Source organism: Pogoniulus pusillus, chromosome 15 (assembly GCF_015220805.1).
Source record: "Pogoniulus pusillus isolate bPogPus1 chromosome 15, bPogPus1.pri, whole genome shotgun sequence".
NCBI classification, from domain to species: domain Eukaryota; kingdom Metazoa; phylum Chordata; class Aves; order Piciformes; family Lybiidae; genus Pogoniulus; species Pogoniulus pusillus.
The window spans coordinates 26,818,137-26,837,390 of record NC_087278.1 but is presented as its reverse complement, the minus strand read 5'-3'; positions in this window follow the sequence as shown (position 1 = coordinate 26,837,390).

Genomic DNA, 19,254 nt, shown 5'->3' with positions numbered 1-19,254 from the left:
AGTGGCTGGGAAAGGCCAGCACTTGAACTAGGAAATTTCCACTCTAAACACTGGAAGTTCAGATTAACCAGTCTCAGATATTAGCATTTTTGCTAGGTGAGGTTTAAGCCAGCTGGTTTAGTTTGCATGATTTTCTCCTACTCCCTCCGTGTGCTAATGCCATATAATCCTCAGGAAAATGGCTGGTTCAAAGACTCACATTCTTCCTTCTCAATTGGGAAGAAACAATTGATATAAGTTGACAGACTGGAAATTCAAGTTAGCATTGTCTTGGGATTTTTCTGTTTGGTTGGGGTTTTTTTTGTTGTTGTTGTCTTGGGTTTTTTTGGGTTTTTTTTTTGTTTGTGTTTGTTTTGCTTTGTTTTTGAAACAGAACTTGTGAAACATTTTGTTACTGAACTGATGCAAAATATGCAGGCTGAGGAGCACTGAAGCTACTCCCAAGTGTGAACAGGCACTGTAACAGGAAGATCAACAGTGTCTAAAAACCAAGCAAACCAGGCAACCTCTGCAGACAGAGGTGTCAGGACTGTCCCACTCAAGCTTGCCTCTGCAGGCTTACGCTATTCTTATTAACTACCTGAGGGGTGGTTGTGGCCAGGAGGAGGTTGCTCTCTTCTCTCAGGTGGCCAGCGCCAGAACAAGAGGACGCAGCCTCAGGCTGCGCCAGGGGAGATTTAGGCTGGAGGTGAGGAGAAAGTTCTTCCCTGAGAGAGTCATTGGACACTGGAATGGGCTGCCCGGGGAGGTGGTGGAGTCGCCGTCTCTGGGGCAGTTCAAGGCAAGGTTGGACGTGGCACTTGGTGCCATGGTCTAGCCTTGAGCTCTGTGGTAAAGGGTTGGACTTGATGATCTGTGAGGTCTCTTCCAACCCTAATGATACTGTGATACTGTGATACTGTGATACTCTTGCTTTCACAATTTCATCAGCAACTTGTGGGATAGAGCCTTCACTCAGACAAATCTTTCCAAGAATCACATATCTGGAAATGATATTCTGATGGCTTTGGATTGTTTAAAAAAAATTAGACATTCCAGATCGTACTCCATGTGGCCCTGGGCAGCCTGATCTAGTTGGATGTGTACCTGTTCACTACAGGTGGATTGGACAAGGTGACCTTTGAGAGTTGTGGGTGGATTTCTTGCTGACAGAGGACACAATTTGATAAACGTGAGCAACCCGTGCTGCAAAGAGTGTCCTTGAGCCCATCTCAGAGGCAGGAACTAAGGTGATGAAACGACCCCCACATGCAGCTGCAAGGGGGCAGGATCTGCTGGCTGCAGGAGGCTGGCCCATAAATGTTTTTGTTAAGCCTTACTCCATCTGTACCTCACACATAGCCTTAGCCTATCTGTGCCTTCCCAGTTGAAGTTAGCTGTGCACGCCTCTGCCAAGTTAGCATGTAAGTCGCTGTATCACTGCACTGAATGGGAGCATGACTTTAACCACATTGGCATGGCATTGTGACTCTGTCTGCCTTCCACCAACAGAGGGTCTCTTCCAACCCAAGGCAATAGGTGAATAAACCTCTGTTTCAAAGTTCATGAATGGATTTAAAGGATACACTGTAAAGAGATGAGTATTAGAGAAATAAGAAAGGTCCAAACAGCCCTGTCAAAGAAAACATGTCAAAATATTAATTGCTTAGGTGAACTTTCAGTGACAGTCAAAAACAGTCCCATAAAGGCCTACTGGGGGGTTCATTCAGCTTCTTGTAGTGGAAATACCATTTACAAAACCGCATGATACAGCCACTAGAAACTTGAACTTCTACATTAATTCTCCAACCCTCTGAGTTTCTGTGACCACATGGCGATGTCAGGAATGCTTAATTATCCACCCAGCCCTACGAACCTTGCAGCATGAGATAGCCAGCAATCCACTCTCATTCAGCATACTTTGGCATGTCTCCACATTGTAACTAACCAGTGTTACCCCTAGCAATTGCTCTTTAAAGCAAAAACATGTGCAAAATGTCTTCATTCAGCTTCGTAGTATCATATGTCAATCAGATTCAGGATGCAGAACTGGCCAGCAATAGCCTTTAAAAAAAATTATTAAAAAAAATGTCTTTCTTGTTTGAATCACTTTGAATTAACTTGACTCTGTCATGTTACTGGCAAGAATATTCTCTCTTGAGCATCTGATTTGTAATTTTTAAATTCCTCCCCCCACCCCCCGAGTTTTTTTGGATTTGTCTGCAAGTTCCAAGGATCTGGTTTAAGCTTTACAAGACCAACTTAGCCTGGGGCTTTGGCAAGCAATTTAACATTGTCTACAGCACACTGAAGTTTATTAATACCTTTCAAAACCTCTACAAGTTTGTAAATCAAGCAGTGGTGCAGCAGCTTATTCTCCAGAAATAATAAAGGTCTGGTTTTGTTAATGCAGGCAAACATAAACTACAGACATTTATGACACGTGCATATGTATGGCACACATGTGAGCGACATTCAGTATTTGCTGTACGTCACAATGATGTCACAAGGACTTAACAAGCTAACACCACAGAATCTAAAAGTCTATTAGGTCCATTTTTTTTAAAAAATAATTTTTACAATTAGTATTATTTGTCCTTAGCATCCAGGTCCTGTGATTCTCTGCTCTGAATGGGAAGGACACTGCTGACACTAACATAGAATCACAGAATCAACCAGGTTGGAAGAGACCTCCAAATTCATCCAGTCCAACCTAGCACCCAGCCCTATCCAGTCATCTAGACCATGGCACTACGTGCCTCATCCAGACCTTTTTTGAACACCTCCAGGGACAGTGACTCCACCACCTCCCTGGGCAGCCCATTCCAAGGGCAAATCACTCTCTCTGTGAAGAATTTCCTCCTAACATCCAGCCTATACCTACCCTGGCACAACTTGAGACTGTGTCCCCTTGTTCTGTTGCTGGTTGCCTGGGAGAAGAGACCAACCCCACCTGGCTACAGCCTCCACATAATAAATCCCAAATATCTGCAGCACAGATTTGGTGTAATTCTCGCCTGAAACCCTGAAGAATTATTCTGCTCCTTAAAACAACTTTTCCTTACCTCCACCCCTCCTTTTTTTTTTTTTTTTCGATGTGCCCTAGATTAATCTGTTAAGATTCACAGATGTCCAGAGGGTAACCCAAATTTTATGGTGTGGCTTGCACTAAGACACCCCTGTTTCCAGCAGAGCAGGGAGAGGCATCAGTAACCCACAGAGGAGAGTGAATGCTGTTGCAGTCTGCAAGAAACAGTTCTTTTATAAGCATGCCTTTGGCCTTCAGGAAACATTGACAAACCTCAAGATAAAACAGTTGTGTGGACTGCTGACAGACCCTGGACCAAGGTATAAGTGGAGTTTTGCAAGGAGGGGCTCATATGCCATCATACCATATCGTGCCAGGAATCATTCCACTGCAACCAGCACATTGATGAGGGGAAAAGTAGAGCTGCAGCCTATACAGAATAGAACCAGAAAAAACAGAGCTCTGTGCCAGAAGATGGAGTTGGGGAGCAGAGCAAAGCTGCCATGATCCAGTGGTGAAGACCCTGCTCCGGCCCTTAGACACACACTCTTCTCTCAGGTGGCCAGCACCAGAACAAGAGGACACAGCCTCAGGCTGCGCCAGGGGAGATTTAGGCTGGAGGTGAGGAGAAAGTTCTTCACTGAGAGAGTCATTGGACACTGGAATGGGCTGCCCGGGGAGGTGGTGGAGTCGCCGTCCCTGGAGCTGTTCAAGGCAGGACTGGACGTGGCACTTGGTGCCATGGTCTGGCCTTGAGCTCTGTGGTAAAGGGTTGGACTTGATGATCTGTGAGGTCTCTTCCAACCCTGATGATACTGTGATACAAGTCTATGAGGCCAAATAACTTCTCTGATTTTAAGCATGCAAGAGGATAAGCCTCAAACCTTCTGGTTAGAGAGGTTTAAGAGTGCCAGCCTGGTTTCTTTGGCCTTCAGCTGCTACCACCCAGAGCACTGAGTCTTTCCACCAACCAGGTTAAGCTGCAGAAAACGAGGGCTGTGGAACCATTGTGACTTTGTTGCCAGGAGCATCCCAGGTAGGCAGAGAGTGGGCACATTTGTTCTTTCACCTGCCCAGGTTCTTGATTCTTACACCCTGCCATGACCACACCATGATACAGGAGACAGAGGCCTCGCCCAAATGTGAATCCTTCTCTGTGTGGCTCCTGCTCACCCAGAGCCGCCCCTGAGTAGGGTAGGGCTGCTGCAGCAAAGCGAGATGTCATCCTGCTCATGCTCAACAGAGGTTGCAGAGGAACCTTCACTGATAAAACTTGGCAGTTCCTAACCGCAGAAGGCTTGGACTTGCAAGCGTCATAGCACATCCTGACACTGCACTGTCTCCACTGTCTCACACACAACCGCAGATGTCTGCACGCACTCCTCATGCTGTCTGAATGTTTTCTAAACTCCATTCCGCACCAATTTGATTCTTTTCTCTCAAAATGTCTCCTTTCTACTTGGACCTGATGAAAGTGGCTTGCAGATGCCCTCCCACAGAAAGATCTCCTGGCTGAGCACAGTGCCATCTGATGTCAGCATCAGCACAAGTCCTTCCTTTGACTTTAACTGGCAAGAGATCAACCTGCTGGCTCTTTGTGGCACTTCTGGGGGTGAGGGAGGATTATTTATTTTTAAAAGGTGAGAGTTACTGATTTTTTTTTTGGTACCTGGATGCTGCACAGGTCTTTGTAATCACTACCAACAGGTGATGTCACTGAAACTTAGTTTTGTGTCACTATCCTCACCCAAGGTAAATATAGAGTGCTGTCATGCCATTACGTGATGTAAATATGTCATCATAATTTGTCTTTACACATCATAAATATTTTATTATATGACATTATTACACCTCCAGATATCTTTTTTCCATATGAATAGCAATTACTCAAAGTATTTACTGTAATTATGTCACTTGATGAAATTACAGTAATTACATCGAAAAATGATAGCCCATGACTAATGAATTAAAATAGCATGGAAATTCACATTAAAATGACATTAAAAATGTTAAGGATCTGAGGCAAACTCACAAAAGCAAGGAAATTCATGATTAAGAATTTAATCTCTAACAACATTGCAGGGTGCTGCATTTGTAGAGTGACATAAAAAGGAACCCAGTATTTTGTATATGTGTGCAGAACAATATTGGGGCTGCACAGCAGAATTTGGTGATGTTTCAGCAGGAACAAAAGGCAATGGACCAGACTTAGACCTAGGATAAGAGGCTGCCACTTGAGTGGAAGTTTCTATGCAAGGACCCTCAGGGAGCCTGATTTTTTGGCAGGTCAAGATGAAATCACTGAAGAACCACAGTGCCAGACTTAGGAACAAGGTGGCTGGCAGAGCACAGGAATGTGGTAGGGTCTCATGCAGATGTGAGGGTTCAGTACCCAGCCTGCGCTCACAGCTCTTGTAACACTACTTTAGCTCTGCAAGCAAACAAGGATTTGCACAGACCTAGCTCTGCAAGACACCAACCAAGGTGCTGCTCCAGCACCCACTGTGCTCTTGCTGTGATGTTCATCCTAGAGAGGCACAAGGTCCTCTGTGGCTAAGATGTTTCACAAACAAGTATTTTGTATTTGGACCTTCATGACAACAAAGTCATTTATTATTATATTATTTTTTTCAGCAAGAAAAGAAATTCTTCTGTGATTAAACACTCACGGTGCCTGAGAAGCAAAGAGGAACCCCCATAACCAATTTTGCATATTTGTTTCCTAGCTCAAAAGCAGGCCATGAGCCCACATCTGCGAGAATCTCAAGGTTGTCTATCTTCTGCTTTTACAGCTGGTTCTCTTGTTGGTTGTGGTGTGGTACAGTGCCTTCACGGCCCTTCACCAGGATTTGAAGTTGCCTCCCAGCTGCTTTCAGACTAAGGTGCCCCAAATATATGGTACACCAGACCAGAAAACCCTACTGGGCTGAAACAGCTTCATGCATAGGGAGAAAGCCTGGGTTTTAGATGACTTGAGAGAAAGAGAGACAAACAGATTTGGTGAGGAAGGGTGGGGGAGCAGGGAGACAGAGAGAGAAAAGGAAAGGGAAGGAGGAAATAAGAAAAGAGCGAAAGTGAGAACGAGAAATTCTGTTTCCAGTTAGAATCTCCAGTAATAATTTAATATAGGGTGCCATTTTAGAAAATGTGCTATTCATATTTATGAAAGGCTTAATAGATGCAGCTGCATCCTTTAACAAATTATTATAAGGCACGGTATGAAATGCATTAGTAAGAAATGCTTAACAGATGATGCTGTGACAAGCTGTTACAACGTGTGTTGTAAGACGTCAATATTATTAAATCTATGGGCTTGGTTAGCACATGAATATAAATAATTTTTATGCATGCTACAAATTGCCATGCTTTATTAATAATGAAGTGTTTATAAATGGAACCTTACTGTAAAGCATTATTAAATGCAGCTACTCAGAAGACCTTAGAGTAATGCCGTAGTAGTGTTATTGTGCTGAGAGACAGACTAGAAAGGCTGCTTTATTTTACTGCCTGAGCTGACACGGGTTCAAACACACTGGGCTTTGATTTCCAAAAACCCATGTGGTAGGGGCCACCAGTAGGCACTGGTTGAAAGCGGCTGTTGTCGTGTTCTTTGTTACTCTTCAATCACTCTGACCTCACTTACATGGGATTTACACCAATGTAAGTACTAGTGTCAGTGGAGTAACTCCTGATTAACCCTGCTGTAAGTGATACGTCTTGCAAGCCACATTACTTTCCTTCCCAAGTGAAAACTAGCTAAAAGGCAACTGTGCATTGCAAGACATTCCTCTGGGAAAAAAAAAACAGTAAGAAGGAAAAAGTACATAATTTAAAACATACAGTTCCCTGCAACCTCAGATTCTCTTTCCAGCAGCTACCTTCTAGAAGGTCGTTTCTAAATTCAAAACTCATCTTTACAGGGGTTTTCAATAAAAAAAAAAAACATTCACAGATTCATGATTGTCTTGAGTTGAAAGGGATCCTTAAAGGTGGCCTTGTTCACTCCTCCCCTGAATTGAAGAGGGACTCCAACTAGATCAGGCTTGCCAGGGCCACACCTTGAATGGCTCCATGGATGGGGTCTCAACCACATCCCTGGTCAATCCATTTCAGTATTTTACCACTCTCATTGTAAAGGTCTTCTAATGTCCAACCTCAATGTACCCTGCTCTAGTTTCAAACCAGTGCCTCTCATCCTATCACTCCAAGCCTTTTAAAATAGTCCCTTTCCAGTCTTATTGTAGGCCCCCTTCAGGTACTGGAAGGTTTCTCTAAGGTCTTCCCTAAGCCTTCTCTTCTCCAAGATGAACAGCCACAATTCTTTCAGCCTGTATTCATAGGAGAGGTGCTCCAGTTCTCTGATCACCTTGGTTGTCCTGCTCTGGACCCAACCCAGCAGGTCCATGTCTCTCTTGTGTTGGGGAGTTGGACACAGTACTCCAGATGGGGGCTCACCAGAGCAGAGTAGAGGGATAGAATCACCTCATGTTGCTCCAGAGCAACATAACTCACTAACGTCCAGGAGTGGCTCAGTATTCCTGGCTTGTTGAGCATGGTGTGGGAGAGTATTTCTTGCTTTTATTCTTTCAACCATTTCATGCCCTTATGCCTTGCTGTTTTTTGAGTTTCCAATATCACATTGACCAACACACTTACATCCAGGGAGCTATCATAGAATATTTGTCTTGGACTGCAGAGTCCAAGAGTCCAGAGTCTTACTTATTAGTAAGAAGACATAGCAAGTCTAAGAGCACATAGGCAAGAAATGCTTACCATGTAATGGTAAACAGTGTCTTCTAACTGCTCAGTTATATTTCCCCCCCGAATTCTTAGTGTCTCAGTTACTATTTAAATGGAGCTCTCCATTTTCAATCACTTGCCTGCTCTACTTTTAATAGTAACTTAAAAAAACCCAGATGTTTCACAATTCCTGTATTTTTGAATGGTCTTCTTCAACCTGCAAGTGACTATTTCTACTAAGGATTTTTAAAGAGTGAGGGGTTCATGTTACTGACCTGCAACAGCTGCATAGAAGGCTCCAGCTTTCCTGTACCCATCCAGCACAACCTCTTCCTCTGACCCAGCCTGTGACTTTGCACTAGCAGCCAGCATGCACAGGGTCCAACTCAAGGCTGTGCAGCTCTTTGCAGGGAAAAACTTGTATTCATTAGAAACCGCTGGTACAGGGAATAGCAGAACTAGGTGAAAGGATGATAGTGTTTTGGCTCAGCTTACAGTGTTACCAGAATCATCACCTGAATACAATTGGAGAGGAAGACTACATTCTGGTATAGCAAAGGGCTTATGTGCTTTTGCATGTGCTTGTGCATCTGTACACACACACAAGCTTGTGTGCACATCCCACCTCTCTCTGTTCACTCAACGTACTTTCATCCCCACTGGTACTGCGTTATGTCAGCTCTCCAGCGCAGAATAGAAGAGCTTAAACTCAGCTTTCCAAGGTGGTCTGAAAGGTAGCAAGAGGGACACCAACAAGATGTGGAGAGGTGTGTAGCTGTCTGTCTTGGTAGGCCTGATAGGCTGAAATAGGCTTATACATGTACTGGCTTCCCCAGGCATGTTTTTCTGCTCTCCCTCCTTCTGTTTTGGGGAGAAGCAACCATGGGAAAGAGGACAAAGAACCTGGAGCCACTGAGTCTAAGGACTCTGGCTTGCCTAGGCTTGTTTTGTTCCTGCGGTAAACAAGGTACATGTGGTTAGCTTGTGCCTGCCTTGTGCAAGGCCTATGCTTTTACCAAATTTGGGTAAAGCAAGCCTATGGCTTCACCTGATATGGTCAAACTTGCATAACTGCCATTCCGATTGGCTATTCTGTGTCCAAAGGCCTATTAGTCTCGACTACATTGATACAAGAGATATGCAGGAAAACACAATGTGCTCTGCCATTGTACTCATGCCTGTTGTCATCTGCTGCTATTGCTCTCTGTTTCTGGTAGTATACAGCCTTACTGCCTTATTGTTTGCCTGGAAACTCCACTGCCTTGAGTTTACCAGGCATAGGCTCTAAATGCCTTGCATAGCCAGCGTGACATCATGCTGAGACTGCACATTGCAAGGCATCCTGCCTGCACCTGAAAGCCTCCTGCCAAGAAGGGAAGGCCTGGAGACACACAGACCATGCAGAGAACCAGGTCAGACATTATCTACCTCCTTTCCCCAGCATCCAAAAGCCTAGGAAGGATCAGAAGCCTCATTGACAAGACAGTAATAGAATTCCCTGAAAGCATTTGGGTACTGTCTGAAGCTGCATCTAGTCTCATAAGTCAGGAGACAATAATTTTGTGAGTAAATATTTAAAGTCTCTTTGTGATTCACCATTGCCTTCTGCCATAAGCAGAAAGGAGCTCCTTGAGTCCAGCTAGTGTGCAAGCAGTGTGTTGATTGCAAGTGGTATTTGGCCACAAGGGTATTCTCTACCAGTTCAAGTAATGTTTATATTTTTTGCTGGTTATCTTAAGGTCTAATTATTATCTGTATAACATTTCCATGACCGTGTGAAGAACCCATTAGTATTAAAATTAGTGGTCAGGGGTGGTGAAAGTTCTGAATATCAAAATTAATAAACAATATTAATTTTGGAAAATCTCATCTTGCAATTAATCAGTTTCCCCCCCCCCCCCCCATTAGCACTGTCCACAATGGGTGATGTCAGTGGAGACAGAGACACTCAGCTGATGTGGCATTGCATGCCACCTGGGGAATAAAGCGATGTGACCTTGTGTCACTAGAGCCCTGCAACAGTGGCTGGATGATCTTTCTTCCCTTTCATCTTGGGTCCATGTAATCCCAGCAGCCAAAGCAACCCCCTCCATAAGTGGTGTAGACCACTCCATTTATCACCTCTATTATCACCCAGGAATCAGAAAAGAAACCAGAAACATTACCTAAATATCTAAAGCTCATAAATGTTGCAGATGGGTTCATTCTAAAGTTCTGGGCAAATGTTCAGATAGACTTTTTATTTTTTTAAATAATTCTTATTCTGACCAAAGCCTTCATCTTGACTGTTACATTTCTTTTCCTTTTTAACTCCAGTGTTTCATGGCACACACAGGCTGGTGTCAAGCAAGCATGCGGAAGGACTCGTATTTATCTATTAGCCTTGGTGTGATTGCAATCTTCTGTATCTTCATGCATTATTTTCTGGTCTAGTTTACAGTTCTTTCTGTTATAAATCACTTCTCCTTTTTTTCCCCCCACTCTTCATTATTGATTTCTGAGCCAACTTTTTACTTATTTCATGATTCCTATGACCGAAACATTATTATTAACCTTGAATGTGGAACTTGGTCAAAAATCCTCTCTGAAGTGTAAACAGCTCTGGCATTTTGTTACAAAATCCACCAGTTTGTTCCAAAACGCTCTTTGCTGTAAACTTCAAGGTCACTTCCATCTTCCCTCTATAATGGCTTCAGCTCCAGGTGGAGCCTCCTGCGTTGAGCCAAAGCCAGGAGAAGGAGATGTCGAAATTGCATAAGTCAGCATTTCAGAAATCTCACCCAGCTTCACAGTTTGGCAACAGGGCTTCATTCGAGGAAATCCGGAGCAAGATTTCCACATCAAGCTGCTAAACAGGAACAAAAAAAGGGCAAATGCTGCTTTTGGTTCAGATGGCCCTCCTTCATCCCTTCAGGCTTTCCAAGAGCCATATATGGGGCTTTTGTGAGTGTGAGGGATAGGCAGAGACAGAAAAGAGGCACAAGTCCCACTAAATGCCTGGGCTGAAGTTGATCTGACACAAACCTGAGGTCCAAGGCCAAGGGCAGGACAATGCACGATGAGGCAAAACCCTCCCCTGACCAGCCGTGCACCCTGCAAGCTCTGCTGCATGTGGCTTGCTTGCAGCAGGATGGGAAGCCAGCTCCTACCTGGTCTCTCTCCCTGTGCCTCAGGTTAAGTTACAGCAAAAGTAAAACAGTCTTTGGTACTTTTTGAAGCAGCCCTTGAGCTTTTCCAGGCTTCAGTTGATTGATAGCCCTATTACTTAGCATGTCTTTCTATCTGCAGTAACTGTAGCAATCAGTGAAACAGCAGACAACTGTATTAACTCCGACTGGGGAAAAGTGAAAATAACACCTGGCATTTAGCACAGTTCGTCAAAGGATCTCAAAATGCTCAGCAAACTTTAATAAAGACACATGATGCCCAGTGAGTCTGCAAATATTGTGACAGCCGTATTAAACCCAGCCAAACTGATAAATCAAAGCATGCCGGAGCGGCCCTGGCACAGCAGCAAGGCTGTCGCATGCTGCTAGGGTATCACCTCCGTGCCTCCCTACCGTGGCTCTGGGGGAAGCCTTCCACTCACTGCTGCCCTCTGAAACTCCTGAGCGCTGCTCCAGACTCAACACTTGGCTGCTTGCAGACCAGCCTGCATTTACCTGGCAGTGCTGGGATACCCACACGCCTTTATCTTGCTGGCTCCCCACCCTTCCCTTCTGTGGTGTGATGGGTAGACCAGCAGGAAAATAGGATAGCCAGTGGTCCTGTTTAGCTTTTATTTACATGCTGGGTTCATTCTGCAATTCTGTTTTATACATTTATCTATTTAGATGATGTGTGAATTCCATGTGCACTTTTTTTCCCCCCTCAGAGTCATGCAGCGAGTGTTTGTCTGTGCATCTGTATTGTGCTCTACTTTTCCTCATGTTCACAGATTTTTATTAAAATATTTCCATAAAACAGGTTGTTACCAAAAATAAATGAACACATACAAATTAATACATAAAAACAGATGAGTTATATAGAATATTTGCAAACAATGGGATGGAATTCAAAACTTCTCATAAACACAGCATATAAATAAGCATATACATACCCCATGTTTACTACCATTTATTTTAAGAGTTACTTAGTAGATCTGAGGTAGGCTAAGGCTGTCAGACAAGCTTTTTCTTTCCCATTGCAGATTGTGGGTGCATCAAAAAGATCTCATTTAACAGCCAAATGAAAAAACATCTTATTTTGTGCCCAGCTTGTGTTTCCTCAGCCTGCAGAAACAAACACGCAGCAGTGCAAAAAGTGGTTTTACAAAGCAGCACTGACACTGCCAAACCTCAGTCTTCATGTGTGGTAGATAAAGTGCAGAGCTTTAAGAGGTCTGGACGAAGTTAAGGAACAGGAAAGCAGCAGCACCAAAGGTCCAGTCTGCTGACTGCAGGGCTTTCAGCTTATCTGTTTGCTACCCGAAACATATGGAATAGAGAAATGTGAGTAAGAAACATGCACAGCACCACCTTGCTGAGCATTCAGAGTGGGTGTGCCACCAAGCTATGCAACAGGAGAAAAGTCTAAAAAGTTAGTTCTTGTCCCATGCTTCAGCCCAAAATAAAAAATAAATAGTAATAAGGGTTCTACAGTGCAAATCTGCTTTTATTAAATCAGATCCATGGTAGGCAAGGCTGACTCCAGTTCACAGACTGCTTATGTGGATCCCTGCTTTGCCCTGCAGATGGGTGCCAAAGTGCAGCTGTGGTGCTGAGGGCTGGCAGGTGATGAGGGGCCACAGCCTGGCTGAAGCAGGGTGACCTCAGGTAAAGTTACATTGCTGGTGGGCATGGCTCTGGCCACATTGTCCCAGAGCAGACCTGTGAGGAGAGGCTGAGTGAGCTGCGGATGTTTAGCCTAGAGAAGAGGAGGCTCAGGGGTGACCTCATTGCTGTCTACAACTACCTGAAGGGAGGTTGTAGCCAGGTGGAGGTTGGTCTCTTCTCCCAGACAACCAGCAACAGAACAAGGGGACACAGTCTCAAGTTGTGCTGGAGGAAGTATAGGCTGGATGTTAGGAAGAAGTTCTTCCCAGAGAGAGTGATTGCCATTGGAATGGGCTGCCCAGGGAGGTGGTGGAGGCACCATCCCTGGTGGTGTTCAGGAAAAGACTGGCTGAGGCACTTAGTGCCATGGTCTATTTGACTGGCTAGGGCTCGGTGCTAGGTTGGACTGGATGATCTTGGAGGTCTCTTCCAACCTGGTTGATTCTATGATTCTATGATTCCATGAGTTAGCAGAGGCACCATGTCCTAAAGTTAAGTGCTGGTACCACTGTTGTTGTTTAAGTTTTCCCTGAGCCTACAAGCCCAATGGAAGCAAATTTAGGATGCCTCCCCTCTCTCCTCATGGAAAAAAATCAGGCAGAAGAGTAAGACAACCAAAGGACAGCCTTGCACTGATTTCAAAGTTAAAAAGTAATTTTAATAACAGCAACAACAAGAGATATTTAAGGGATAGGAAGGTTATAGAGATATAAGAGAAGGGAATGGACACAGATATATATACAAAACCAGGTTGGATGGCAGTGGATTGTCTGGATTGAAATGGATTCTCCTGGGATGCAGGCCCTAACATGAGGTAGCAGGTCTGGTCACATGGTTAACAGGAGCAGTAGCAGTAAAGAGATCTCAAGAGGCAACGACAAGAGCAAGAAACAGAGCAGGGAGCTGACTGCCTCTTAAATAGGGTTATGGAGAGGAAGTAGGAATGGAATAAGCTTTGGCCCAGGGTGGTCCTCCCCACAGGCAGTGCCAGGCCTCCCTGCCTGCCTGAGGTCAGGTTTCCAGTCCACTCCCCCACCCCAGGGTGGGTTTAACCCAGCACAGCCTCACAGCCAGGATGGTTGGACTTGTGCTGACCAGAGTTCTACAGTATTTGGATTAGTTGCAGAGGGCAGGTAGCACCAGCACCTTACTGGGGTACAGAAACATGGAATGGGACCCACATGTTTTCATGATGGACAGAGTTCCAACTATGTGCTCAGCCACTCCTTTGGTGTTGCTGGGCTTCTCAGGTGTGAGGCATTATAGTGGCACACAAGGTAATGCACTCTTCTCTACAAACAGATAAGACTAAATATTTATACTCTATACCCTCAAACTACTGAGGCAAACCTGATAGCTCTTAATGAAGGTCTCCTGTCTTGGCAGCACAAGATTGGTTTCTGCACCCTTTGACAAACAGGAGGCTTATTAAGAGCTAGGAAAGGCAGAGCTGACTTTTTCTCCATTTCCTACAGGAGGCTGTTTTGTCAATGTTTCGCCAGTCTAGGAGTGTGAAATTGGCTGTTCATGTGCAGCCTGCACAAGTACTGTAGTTTGAAAGTGAAGGCAATTAATTTTAGTTGTTGACTTAAACTGCTGTTGAGAGGTACTTCATTTCCCAATTCTTCCTCCTATAAATAGATTAAGGGTTACATGAAAGTCAAGTTGTGCTCGTTTGTCCTCCCTTTAGATAGATTTCCCATGACTGCTTATCTATCAGCTCCCCCCCCTAACATAATTTGTTTCTCAAATTAATTTAGCTCACTCGCTCTCATTGGTCCACAGCCAAAAAAAATGTCTCCTGTTCCTTTTCTTTTTTTATACATACATATAAGAAAAAAGAAGCAAGACAAACCACTTTGGCATTAATATTTTCTGGAAAGGAGATTGAGCAATGTGTGTCTTGAACTTATGATTGAGCAAGCTAAGGAAAATGTGTCTTGTGGAAGGATAAACATCTGTGTGAGAAGTCCAGAAGGACCAACAGCACCGGAGAGTGAGGAGTCTGCACAAAACCCTGCAGTGGCTCTGTGCATGTGGGTTTCATCAATACTCATGGAAGCTGCGTGTGCCCAGCAGCTGCAGTGTAAATCCCTCTGCTTATTAATCAGCTATTATATGGAATGTTTTCTCATTACTATTTAACCATTTATTGGCTGCTATTCTTTCCTTCCCCTCTGGTATGGTCCATGAAGACAAACATGATATCTACAGATGTGAAGGACAATTTTGTTTCCTATCTTAGCTTAATCTAAGCAAGAAAGGGCATTACTGATGCCAAGTCCAACTTGAACACACACACACACACACACAAGCAACACACAAGAAATAAAGTTGATTGATGCACACTGTTGTGCCTGGAGAGTTCAGGCTCTATCCTGTTATTTAATGCAAATCAGTCAGAGTGCTTGCCCATGGGCTACCTCACCTCTCCACTCCACAACAGCTCCAGTTCTAAGAAGCCATGCCACAAAATACACACAGTACATAGTTGGCGTGAGAGTTTGAAAGACAAGGCTTATTTTCTGATGGAGATAAGGACATCTGGATAAGTATGAACCATCATTTTGAGGTCAGCATTTGTATTTTTCATAGAGTGCATATTTGAAGAAAAAGAATTCCTTGATCTAAAGATCCTGTGGTTGTCTTACTGCCCCTCATCTGATCTCTGCAGAATTAATTTACTCTTCACCATGTGACACATAGCTCTGCAGCATTACAAAAGCTCTGTATTTTATCACTGGAGATGTCAAATCCTTAACTGCTAGCACTGACTTCTTGCCAAAAGAGGAGGAGAAAAATGAAGTCATTTTAAAATAATAGTGGATGTTTCAAGACATTTATCTTTCTAATAACAGTATAGAACAAGGGGACACAGTCTCAAGTTGTGCCAGGGTAGGTATAGGCTGGATATTAGGAAGAAGTTCTTCACAGAGAGAGTGATTGGCATTGGAATGGGCTGCCCAGGGAGGTGGTGGAGGCACCGTCCCTGGGGGTCTTCAAGCAAAGCCTGGCTGAGGCACTTAGTGCCATGGTCTGGTTGACTGGATAGGGCTGGGTGCTAGGTTGGACTGGATGATCTTGGAGGTCTCTTCCAACCTGGTTGATTCTATGATTCTATGATTCTATTCTGGAGTGTGAGAATCTGTACTTATTCGAGGTGCTTAAAATGTTTTGATATCCCAAAATATGGACCCATGGCTTTTAATTTGTGAAAGAGCTCTGCCATGTGTTTCAGAGCTATCACACAGGTGTACTTTCTGGTCATGATGCTTGGTTTTTGACTTTGAATACTTGTGATGGTACGATTGGAGTGGTTTGTATGACTGCCCACCCATTTGGCCAGAGTAGCTATTGCCACTGCACTGCTGGTTATTCAGAGGCCTCAGGTGTGTGAGGCCACCCTGCTACATGTCTTCAGCAAGCTGGGCGCTTCCAACAAGCAACAGACTTAGTTCTACTACCATGTGGTGTGATAAGGCTGATACCCCACAGGCCCAATAAAATTAGTGCACCTGTGCAGACAATTTGTCAGTACAAGAGCAGTAAGCCTGACATCCCCCAGAACAGGATGCCCAGGGGAGCTGTGGAGTCTCCCTCTCTGAAGATATCTGTTATGGTAGGCCTCATAGGCCCAAAATAGGCTAGTACATGTCCTGCCTTGCCTAGGCATGTTTTTCTGCTCCTCCAGAGAGGGAAGAGTGGAAATGGACACAAAAGGACCTGGAGAGTCTGTGTCTGCCTAGTTCAAGGTCTGTGCTTTGCCCAAATTAGGGAAAAGTGAGCCTGTGGCTTAGCCTAATATGGTCAGGTTTGGCTAACTGCCATCCTGATTGGCTATTCTGTGTCCAAAGGGCAATTAATCTCAGCCCACATTGATAAAAGGAGATACACAGGTGAACAATGTGCTTTTGCTTCCCTGCTTTGCTCCCCTGCTCTGTGCCTGCTCTCTCTGCTGTGCCCAGCCCTGCTGCTACTGCACACTGCCTTATTGCTTGCCTGCTAAACTCCACTGCTGTGAGTTACCAGGAGCAGACCCTGGATGTCTGCACACGATCAGCCTGTGTGGTCAGTGTGACATCGTGCTGAGACTGCACCACATCTGCCTCTGCACCTGAAGGTCCTGCCTAGAATTCCTGGACATATACACAGATCATCCAGAAGGAGCCAGCAGACAAGGTCAGAGATTGGCTGTGCCCTTTCCCCAGAAGCCAGGAAGATTCAAGTCTCAACGTCCAACAATGCAGAGTCCCCTGAAAGCATTTGGGCACTGTCTGGACTGTGGCTAGCCCCTGTGAGAGTAATAATAATAATAATTTGTGATTAAATGCTTAAATGCCTCTTTGTAGTTCTTTACTGCCTTCTGCCATAGAGCAGAAAGAGCTTGGGCCCAGCTACTGGGCAAGCAGCATATTGACTGCAAGCAGCACTGACCACAGGAATAGTCTCTTCCAGTTCAATTAATGTTTCTGTATTTTGCTGGTTATTACTAGATCTAGATATTATGCATAGAACGTTTCCATAACTGTGTAAGAACCAAAATATTATAAAAATGAGTGGTCAGGGGTGGTGAGAGTTCTGAATAGCAAAATTAATAAACAAGATTAATTTTGAAAAATAGCATCTTACTTTAATTAATTTCCCCTCCCCAGCAATATCCAAGACATGCCTGGATATGTTCCATTTTGATCTGGTATAAGAGATCCTGCTCTGACAGGGGGGTTGGACTGGATCATCTTTTGAGATCTCTTCCAGTTCCTAACATTATGTGATTCTGATTCTGTGTAATTCTGTGATTCTGGACATGGGGATGTTTGCCTATGCAAGAAACTCAATAAATACACATTTGCCTATTTCACATAGAGTTGCCTTCTTTAGAAGGCGTGTCCAGAGAAGGGCAATGAGGCTGGAGAGAGGCCTTGAGCACAGCCCTACGAGGAGAGGCTGAGGGAGCTGGGATTGGTTAGCCTGGAGAAGAGGAGGCTCAGGGGGGACCTTATTGCTGTCTACAACTACCTGAGGAGTGGTTGTGGCCAGGAGGAGGTTGCTCTCTTCTCTCAGGTGGCCAGCACCAGAACGAGAGGACACAGCCTCAGGCTGCGCCAGGGGAGATTTAGGCTGGAGGTGAGGAGAAAGTTCTTCACTGAGAGAGTCACTGGACACTGGAATGGGCTGCCCGGGGAGGTGGTGGAGTCACCGTCCCTGGAGCTGTTCAAGGCAAGGTTGGACGTGGCACTTGGTGCCATGGTCTAGCCTTGAGCTCTGTGGTAAAGGGTTGGACTTGATGATCTGTGAGGTCTCTTCCAACCTTGTTGATACTGTGATATCTGGAGCAGGGAAATCTGTATATCTTTAACGCACAGTGATGTTCTGGAACCATAGAAAGAGGCAATAAAAAAGTGTTGGAGTTTGCCTGTGAGATGAAAAAAATAACCTCCTGAAGACACAATATACTAAGTGTAAAACGTGGCATGACTTTATGCTATTCCTTTTCTTGAAATGTTTAGATAGGATAATAGGATAATGCTAAGCAGCTGAGAAGTTAATCAATGAACTGTGTACCCAGATGTAAGATAAAACATTTGGTGGGAAGCCACCCAATAAGAATATCTATGAACTGAATGGGTGTCATTACAGTAAAGTATTACTGTTAGAAAAACAGTTCAGTGAAATGTCAAGCATGTCAGGTAGCCACCACACAGCTAAAGATCCATCTTACAGATCTAAGTGGATGCTGAGTGTCACAACTGCTCTATGCAGAGAGAAAGTAGAAAGTCTATTTTTTTCGTGATGAAATTTAATTAAATTTAATTAAATTTAATTAATTTTGTGATGAGATTTAAGAAGGCCAAGTGCAGAGTTCTGCACTTTGGCCACAACAAGCCCAAGCAGTGCTACAGGCTGGACACAAGAGTGTCTGGAAGGCAGGCAGGAAGAAAAGGACCTGGGGGTACTGATAGATAGTAGGCTGAAGATGAGGCAGCAGTGTGCCCAGGTGGCCAAGAGAGCCAATGGCATCCTGTCCTGGATCAAGAAGAGTGTGGCCAGTAGGACAAGAGAGGTTATTCTTGCCCTGTACTCAACACTGATCAGGCCATACCTTGAGTGCTGTGTCCACTTCTGGGCTCCTCAATTCAAGAGAGATGTTGAGATGTTGGAAGGTTGTGGTGGAGGGGCAGCAGCCCCAAAACTGAGGCTTCTCTATGCCTCTACATGCTTGGACATGTTTTTCTGCCAGGACCCAAGAGGCAGTAAACAGGTCATGTAACACACACACGCCCAGCCCGTGTACCCCGGGGTCTGCCCAGGTAATCCCCTATTGGGAGGTCCAGGCAAACATCTGCTGGCTATTGGGGTAAGGTTTGGCTTACTGCCAACCTGATTGGTCACTCTAGATATCCAAATGAGCCACAAATCTCAGCTCAGAGCTTATAAAGAGGGGTGCACAGCAGCACCACGTGGTCAGATGGTTCAGACTGTTCAGAAGGTCAGAGCATGTAGAGCGTTCAGACTCAGCTCTGATCCACAGCAGCACCCTGCTGCCCTGACCTGCTTGCATGACCTAGACACAGGATCAGGCCTTACTCACTGGCAAGCATTACTGAGGCTCAGATCTCATGCATTGATCTCAAGGCGCAGTTAAGCTGTCTGCGAACCCTTTGAGAAGCAGAGCGCCTGCACGCCTGCACTTCA